Genomic DNA, 8,963 nt, shown 5'->3' with positions numbered 1-8,963 from the left:
CCAGGGAATGGAAGTTTGGGTTCATAAGGAGGAGGGACAAAAGCATTCTCCTTTGCTGGAGGAACAACTTCACCATCCTTTACAGTCTTCTTCTCCTCTCCAACCTTTCCTTTACCCTTAGCTTCCACAATCTTCTCCAAGACCTCATCATTAGTCTTCTCATCAACAATAACCACCTCATCATCTATGTTGATGGCCACCCCCTCACCTAGTTTCTCAGCATCCTTGGTGAGAGTTCTAGGAGGTAACTCCTTACCACTCCTAAGTGTGATAGCTTTGGCATCCTTGGGATTCTGCTCAGGTTTTCCAGGTAGAGAGCCTTGTTGGCGATTTTGCTGAGTGTTCATGGAAGCAAATTGACTTGTTGTTGAGATCATTGTAGCTCCCATCAATCTTGTTGTGAAGGTTTTTCAGCTCATAACTAACATGCTTCTCACTTCTAGTCTGTGACTCCAAGATTTTTTTCAGAAGTGCATCAGTGCTGCTCTCTTGGGGTGTAGAGCTAGATGGAGCAGGCTGCTGTTGAGAAGAGGGCTGCCCTTGGTTGGAAAAACCAGGAGGAGGGTTTTGCTTTTGCTGATAGCCACCTTGCTGGTTGTTCCTAGGCTGATATCCATTCTGCTGGTTGTTAGAATAAGGTCTCTGCTGATAGTTGTTGTACTGAAAGTTTGGCTCCTTCTTGTACCAAGTACCATTGTTGTTGATAAAACACAGCTCTTTCTGACCTTCCAGACCATCAACCTCATTGACAGCAGCTGGTATCTCTAGCTGTGGATTACCAACAAAGTTCATCTGAGCTTGAGAAGCTTTATCAGCAATGAGGATGTCAATCTTGTCCTGCAAAGCCTTTATCTCTTTTCTTGTCTGCTTGTCTGCGGACCTATCAGCTCTGTCATGATCCCCACTGTAGACAGCATCACTCTTGACCATGTTTTCAACAAGTTTCCCTGCCTCTTCTTCTGTTCTGTCCAAGAAGTTCCCATTACTTGCAGTATCCAATCTTGCTCTGTACTCAGGTAAGGCCCCTCTGTAGAATGTGCTAAGCAAGCTTCCCTTGTTGAAACCATGGTGTGGGCATTGAGCTAGGTAGCCATTGAACCTTTCCCATGCTTCACTGAATCCTTCCAAGTTCTTCTGCTTGAATCCGGAAATCTCATTCCTGTAGTCAGCTGTCTTGGAAGTAGAGAAAAATTTCTCTAGGAAAGCTTTCTTGCAGTCATCCTAAGTGTTGATTGAGCTGCTTGGCAGAGACTTCTCCCACTGACGTGCCTTGTCCCCCAAAGAAAAAGGGAAAAGCTTGAGCTTGAAAGCATCCTCTGATACACCATTGGTTTTGGATAGATCACAGTATCTATCAAAACTGTCCAAGTGGTCGAATGGGTTCTCTGCAGCCAGGCCATGAAACTTGTTGTTCTCAATCTGGTTCAGCAACCCTGACTTGATCTCGAAGTTGTTTGCTGCCACAGCTGGTGCTCTGATTCCTAGCAGGTGGCCATGGTTAGTTGGACGGTCATAGGCACCAATAGGTCGAGCTGGTGGGGCGTTTTCGCCGCCATTCGCTTGTGGGTCAGCCATTTCAATGTTCGGATCCTGTATGTGAGCCTGTTGCTCCTCTTCTCTCCTTTTTCTAGTACACTCCCTCTCTAAAGCTTGGATGTCTGCTGCTCGTGGAACTAGGTTTGTTGGACCCCTGCTCCTCAAGTTCATACACCTGCAGATCAAAAGGGAATCGAAAAAGGAGAATCAGTAATCAGCAAAGTGAAAATGATTTAGTCTCAAGCAAGCTACTAAATCTCAATGTTCAAATCTACTCAGAATTTGGCAACGGCGCCAATTTGATGCTAGGAGTTTTAGAGGCTCCTAAGTCAAATGATAGTAAAGTGGAAGTAAAAATGTCGAACCAATTCTGAGGGATTTCAAGCACTAAGAATGCAAGCACTTACTTAATCTAAATGCAACCAATGATTTAAAACGATTTCAGAATCAAATAACTACTATGATGACAAGATAGAAATTAAGAGCAGTAAATGAATGACTTGCTTAAATATGATAAAAGAGAACTCATGGGCATAGGAATATGATTTCGGGTGATCAAGTATCAAACAAGGATGACAAATGATGAATCAAACAGATACACTTAAGCCTAAACACGATCCTAAGCAGGCTCTATATCTAGATGAAAGCTCATTTGCTAACACATCTCAAACATCAAATCTCTTTGGCTGAATGATATGAAAGCAATCAGTAAGAACATGTTTATTAGCTATCCTAACACTCTCAACAACAAATATCTTTGGCAAGATGCATTAAGAGCCTAGCAGAGTTGTATCAGACATTTCAACAAACACCTTTTGGGTGGGAAATGTCTAGAGACCAACTTTCGAATGATCAGATCGAAAGAGGCAATAAGAACACTCTACTAGCAAGGCTTGAGATTGATCTACACTAGAAACATACTTGATCCAACCTAATCACCCTAGTCTCCCTAACCCATGAATTCAAAAAGGAACTACTCACTAATCTTCATGTTAAACCTTAAACCCATACTGGATTTCAGATTAAACATGTAGATGAACACAGGAAATCAATAAGAAATTAATAACAAGAGAACAATTGAATCCAAAAGATGAACTTTCCAAGAGTATTTTGTGGTTTTTCTCTTCAACAAAAGATAATCCGCCCAAAAGTGGCTACAATCCGTCTTAAACTTAGGTTTTCAGAGTGCCAAAACGACATAAGTAATTGCAAATAGGTCCTTGAATTAAAAAGAAATTGCAAATAAGAAACACGCAGCGACCTCCGCAGGTCGCTCCAGCACGTCGCTCTGGTCCTTTGGAGCGACCTCGGATGGTCGCTGCGAGGGGTCGCTCCGGGGTAATTTCTTCGTCTTCGAGTCGTGTAAAGCCGAGCGACTTGGAGTGGTCGCTCTAGCTTTGGTCGTCGAGGTCGCTCTGGCTGGAGCGAGGTCTCACAGCGACCTCTGCAGGTCGCTCCAGGCCCCTCTCGTCCAATCATCCTCTTTTTCACATCTTTTGAGCTCCAAATGCATCCCAATGTCTCCAAAAGCTCCATAAGATGCTCCAATACCTGATAAGGACTCATGTATGCAAAATGCAACCTAAACAAGGCTAGAATCTAACCTACATGATGAAAATGCATGAAAAGGAATGGGTGAAACAATGCAATTATGCAAGACATCAAAGAGGTTTGAAAGTGGGAGCTCATAGCCAAGAGAAACACAAAAGCACTCGCTTCAACATAAGAATTCAGTACTAGTACACTCTCTCTTATTATCCTCTAGCTTCTCTAGACCTGTCTCAACTCAACATTATGCATTCACACATTCAATTCAGCCAACTCTCACATTCATTAAGCAATACAACAAGTGAGCTCTATGCAAATGGTCAATTGGTCCAAGTCATTTTGGTAAGGGAAGACTTTTCATTATAGTGATCAAGGGGTTCATAACTCATTATCTTCAAGGTTTAACACTCAAAACAAGTAGCCTTGACATTGCACATAATATATCTAAGAAAGGGATCAACTAATGCATACAATGCTCAATCTTCATTATCTACCCTTTTTCAAACATACAAGTGACACAATTAAAATCCCAAGTTACACACATCTCGCATCTCTCACCCAAAAATCTCAAGAACACATCCACAAACTCTTAGTCAAGGGAAATATTTAAACTTTTAAAACACAACCTCTAAGCTCATTCTCACTTTGCTAGCCCCCTTTTTTTTTTTTTTTTCGGTTTCTTATTTTTTTTTTATTTGGGGGCCAAGACTTTCACAACTTTGAGCTAGAGGTTTATACAATTCCCAATAAGACAATTAAGCACAAGAGTTCATTCATTCTCATTCAACTTTCAAGTTCAAACTTTACAACACTCACCCCCACCTATGGCTAGACAATAGCGTAAGCAATCTAGCAAGAATGAAGACTGAGCATTGTCGTTCCCAATACTCTCAAGATTATGCGCATGTAAGACTTTCCGAAAAAGGCCTCACTCAACAAACAATTAAGGTTTAAAAGGAGGAGAGGGTTTTAGGGAGTGGAATGCCACTAGAGATTGTCAAAAAGATCGGCATAAAAGATGTGACAACTCTAGTGTGTATATCCATGACTTAGCACACAAGGGACCATGAGCAAGAAATTAAGTTCATTCAGTTCAATTCAAGGTTGTAGTTGGCTTAAGAGATTGAGTTTCAGGGAGAGTTTTCAAGGCACGAAGCTTACAAGGTTTTCAAGAGAGGTGCATGAACTATACAAGGCTAGACAATGCTCTCTACAAGGCGTTTTAAATCAGCTCCCAATGCAAATGAATGCAACCTATATGCTTCTAAACTAAATCCTAAAGTATGCAAATGATACACTAAATGATTTTTTTTGTGTTTTTCAAAAAAAAATTTTAATTTTTTGTTTTTTGTTTTTTCTATGCAAATAAGGATGCAAAATGTAATGCATGAGACTCAGAATCATCAAAGCAAACATGATCAAATGCTTGGCATCTCCCCCACACTTAAATCACACAGTCTCTGTGTGAGTGAGGTACCCAATGAAATTCTAAAATGCAAAGAAAAACTGGGATAAGGGAAGTTTCCAGTTACCTGAGACGGGAGCGAGGTGGAAGGATCGCTGCGGGTGATGGCTTCTCAGCGACCAGGGAGACCCGCTCCAGCTAACCACTGCCGAAGAAGACGAGCGATGGGGACGTGTCGCTGCGGGTGCGTCGCTGCTGGTGATGGCTTCACAGCGACCTCCATGAGCCGCTGTGGGAGGTCGCTCCAGAATGAAGCGAGCGACGGGAAACAGCCGCTGCGCCAAGACCGCTCCGTGCTGATGGAGTCACAGCGACCAGGCAGAGCCGCTGTGACTGGTCGTTGGGCTCTGCTCATCCTTGTGTCACTCCTTTTGCCTATTTTGACCTGCACACAACTTCATTTTCCCATTGTTTTATGCAGTAAGATGAAAATAAAAATAGTAATGCAATATATACAAGGATACTCATGGGACTTCCTCCCAAGTGAGCTTGTTTTAAGTCTCTAGCTTGACTTTGCCTCCTTTGGATCAGGCTGGAGTAGGTGCAGAAAGTGGAGTTAACACCCCATCTTCCTCAGGTGGTAGCTCACCAAGGTGATCATCAGCAGGAGGGCCCATTTCTTCAATGATGAAGGCTTGTCCAAACACAGTGGGGTTCCTCATTTTCTCCTTGATGTCAAAGTGGAGGATGTTCTCCTTACCCAAATGGAGGTCAATCTTGCCTTCTTTCACATTCACAATAGCTCCTGCAGTAGCTAAGAATGGCCTTCCAAGAATCAATGGGTCTTGAGCCTCCTCACCCATTTCAAGCACCACAAAATCTGTAGGTATCTCATACCCTCCAATCTTCACAGGGAGGTTCTCTAGGATGCCCACAGGGTACTTCACTGAACGATCAGCCAACACCAAAGAGAGTCTACACTTCTTGTATGAGTGAAGCCAAGCTTCTTTGCCACAGACAAAGGCATCATAGCTGACACTAGCTCCCAAATCGCAGAGACATTTCTCAAATACCATAGGTCCAAGAGCACAAGGTAGTGTGAAGCATCCTGGATCCTCTAGCTTCTCTGGAGCATCAAGCCTCTGAATGATGGCATTGCACTCAATGACTCAGAACCATCATGCCCTCCATCTCCTTCTTCTTAGCAGCTACAGCATCTTTCAGGAACCTGCTGTATTGAGGAATCAGCATGAAAGCATCAATGATGGGCATTGTAACCTGAGCTTCACTTGTCTGCTTCTTAAACAAAGCCTTGTACTTCTGTAGCAGCTGCTTCTTGAATCTACCAAGAAATGGAAGCTTGGGTTCATAGGGAGGAGGGACAGAAGAGCTCTCACCTGCTGGAGCAGCAATTCACCATCTTTTGTTGTCTTCTTCTCTTCTCCAACCTTTCCTTTACCCTTATCTTTCTCAATCTTCTCCAAGATCTCATCATCTGTCTTCTCATCAACAATGACCACTTCATCATCTAGATTGATGGCTACCTCCTCACCTTGTTTCTCAGCATCCTTGGTGAGGTTCTAAGGTAACTGCTTACCACTCCTGAGTGTGACAGCTTTTGCTTCCTTGGGTTTTGATCAGATTTTCCAGGTAGAGATCCTGGCTGGCGATTCTGGTGGGTGCTCATGGAAGCAAACTGATTCTCCAAATTCTTGACAGAAGAAGCAAGGTGGGAGAATTTGTTGTTGAGCTCATTGTAGCTCCCATCAATCTTGGAGTGAAGGTTCTTCAGCTCATAGCCCACATGTTTCTCACTTCTAGTCTGAGACTCCAAGATCTGTTTCAGTAAGGCATCAGTGCTGCTCTCTTGAGGGGCAGAGGAGCTAGGAGAGGGGTTTTGCTGAGGCTGATAGTTGCTCTGCTGGTTGTTTCTAGGCTGATAACCACTCTGCTGGTTGTTTGAATATGGCTTCTGTTGGTAGTTGTTGTACTGAAAGTTGGGTTCCTTCTTGTACCAGCTACCATTGCTGTTGATGAAACACAATTCTTCTTGCCCTTCCAAACCCTCAACCTCATTGACAGTAGGAGGTATCTCCTGTTGTGGGTTACCAACAAAGTTCACCTGCGCTTGTGTGACCTTATCAGCAATGAGTGTGTCAATCTTCTCCTGAAGAGCCTTTATCTCATTCCTTGTGTGCTTGTCATCACCTCTACTGCTTCTGTCATGGTCTCCACTGTAGACTGCATCACTCTTAACATGTTGTCAACCAGAGCCTCTGCTTCTTCCTCAGTTCTCCCCAAAAAGAACCCATTGCTAGCTGTATCCAGTCTGGCTCTGTACTTAGGAAGAGCACCTCTGTAGAATGTGCTCAGCAAGCTCTCCTTGGAAAAACCATGGTGTGGGCACTGAGCTTGGTAACCATTGAATCTCTCCCAAGCTTCACTGAATCCTTCCAAGTTCTTCTGTTGGAAGCTGGAGATCTCGTTCCTCAACTTAGCAGTTCTTGAGGTAGAGAAGAATTTCTCCAAGAATGCCTTTTTGCAGTCTTCCCAAGTGGTGATGGAGTCACTTGGTAGAGACTTCTCCCACTGACGTGCCTTATTCCCAAAGAGAAGGGGAATAATTGAGCTTTAAAGCATCCTCTGACACACCATTAGTCTTTGACATACCACAGTAGCTGTCAAACTTATCCAAGTGATCAAATGGGTCCTCCACAGCCAGACCATGATACTTGTTGTTCTCTATGCAGTTGAGCAGCCCTGACTTGATCTCAAAGTTGTTAGCAGCCACAGCTGGTGCTCGGATTCCAGTCTAGGACCGTGGATGTTAGGGCGGTCATAAGTGCCAATGGGGCGAGCTGCTCGCTGTTGTGCCCCTTGGGTGGAGATTGTTGACTCCATTGGGGTTCTGAGGATTTTGTTGTTCTTCCATTGCAGCTTCCAGTGTCTGCAGTTGAGCCTGTTGCTCTTCTTGTCTTCTCTTTCTAGCACATTCTCTCTCTAAAGCTCTGATGTCTGCGGCTCTGGAACAAGGTTCGATGTACCCTTGCTCCTCAAGTTCATACACCTGAAAATCACAAAGAGGTGAAGAAGAGAATCAGTAACTTACAAAAATAAAAATGACTTAGTCTCAAGCAAATGACTAAATCTCAATGTTCAAATCAAACTCAGAATTTGGCAACGGCGCCAATTTGATGTTAGGAGTTTGAGGCTCCTAGTCAAATGATAGTATAGTGGATGAAGTTGTCGAACCAGTTCTGAAGGACTCAAAGCAGTGAGAATGCAAGTATTTGCCTAATCTAAGTGCAGCCAGTGATTTGATGATTTCTAACTAATGATTAAAGCTAATGCAAAACAGTAAAAATGATACTCTTAAGCTATTGGAAAGGAGAACTCATGGGTATAAGGATTTAGACCTGGGGTGATCAGGTTTCGATCTAAGGAATGCAAATGATAAATCAAACTATAAACCTTAAGCCTAGACACAATTCTAAGCAAGCTCTATGTCTAGATGAATGCTCATTTGCTAACATGTCTCGAACATCAAATGTCTTTGGTTGAATAACATGCAAGCAATCATTACTAACAAGTCTATTAGCTATCTTAGCATCTTTAACAACAAATGTCTTTGGCAAAGTACACTAAAAGCCTAGGAGAGTTGACTCAGGCATTCCATCAACACCTGTCGGGTGAGAAATGCCTAGAGATCACCCTTTGAGTGGCCTACTCAAATGATGCATTAAGATCACTCTACTAGCAAGGAACAAGTATGATCTATACCTAAAACATCCTAGAAACTAACCTAATCACCTTAATCACTCCTAATCCATGAATCCAAAGGTGATTACTCACTAATCTCCATGATTTCTCTTAAACCCATGATGGATTTCAGATTAATCATGTAGAGAAATAGATGAGAGATCACAAGAACAAACACAAATCAAGCAAAAAGAAATGTTTTTCTTCAGAGAGTTTGTGTTCTTCAAATATAAAAGATAATCTGCCAAAAGGTGGCTACAACATACTTAAACATTAGGTTTTTCAGAGTAAAAACGTGCATAAGAAATTGCAAAAAGGTCCTTGAAAAATCATAAAATCGTGTAGCAAAAGGGGTGGAGCGACCAGGAGGGTTCGCTCCAGGGTGGTCGCTGCGGGTTGGTCGAAGAGAAGAGCGGGCTGGGTGAGTCGCTGCGCCGAGGTCGCTCCAGGAGTGAAGTCACAGCGGCCAGCCAGGGTCGCTCCGGTCAGGTCGCTCCAGATGGATATGTCTCTAGTAAATTGGTCATAACTTCTTCGTTACATCTCCAAATGACTTGAAACCACTTCCATTAGAAAGCTAACTCAATTCCTGTGTCTCCACAAACTCTTAGCAACAGAAGATATCTCTAAGGCCTCCATCCATGCTCATCTTTCACCCCCTTTTTTGATCAATACTTCCAAATGTCTCCAAGAACTCCATGTAATAATCCAATAC

The 8,963-nt window shown here is 43.0% G+C and overlaps 2 non-coding genes across 2 annotated transcripts; both read left to right on the top strand.

Moving 5' to 3' along the window:
* Positions 1 to 1,060: 1,060 nt before the first annotated feature.
* Positions 1,061 to 1,168, top strand: LOC130506132 (small nucleolar RNA R71). The gene has a single exon (XR_008941900.1). It is a non-coding gene; the product is annotated as a small nucleolar RNA R71 (small nucleolar RNA).
* A 5,710-nt stretch (positions 1,169 to 6,878) lies between these two features.
* LOC130506133 (small nucleolar RNA R71) lies at positions 6,879 to 6,985 on the top strand. The gene has a single exon (XR_008941901.1). It is a non-coding gene; the product is annotated as a small nucleolar RNA R71 (small nucleolar RNA).
* Positions 6,986 to 8,963: the final 1,978 nt, after the last annotated feature.

This window comes from Raphanus sativus, unplaced genomic scaffold (assembly GCF_000801105.2).
Source record: "Raphanus sativus cultivar WK10039 unplaced genomic scaffold, ASM80110v3 Scaffold2913, whole genome shotgun sequence".
In the NCBI taxonomy this organism is placed as follows: Eukaryota; Viridiplantae; Streptophyta; class Magnoliopsida; order Brassicales; family Brassicaceae; genus Raphanus; species Raphanus sativus.
The sequence above is the reverse complement of the archived record's forward strand: the minus strand, read 5'-3'. Positions and strand labels throughout refer to the sequence as shown.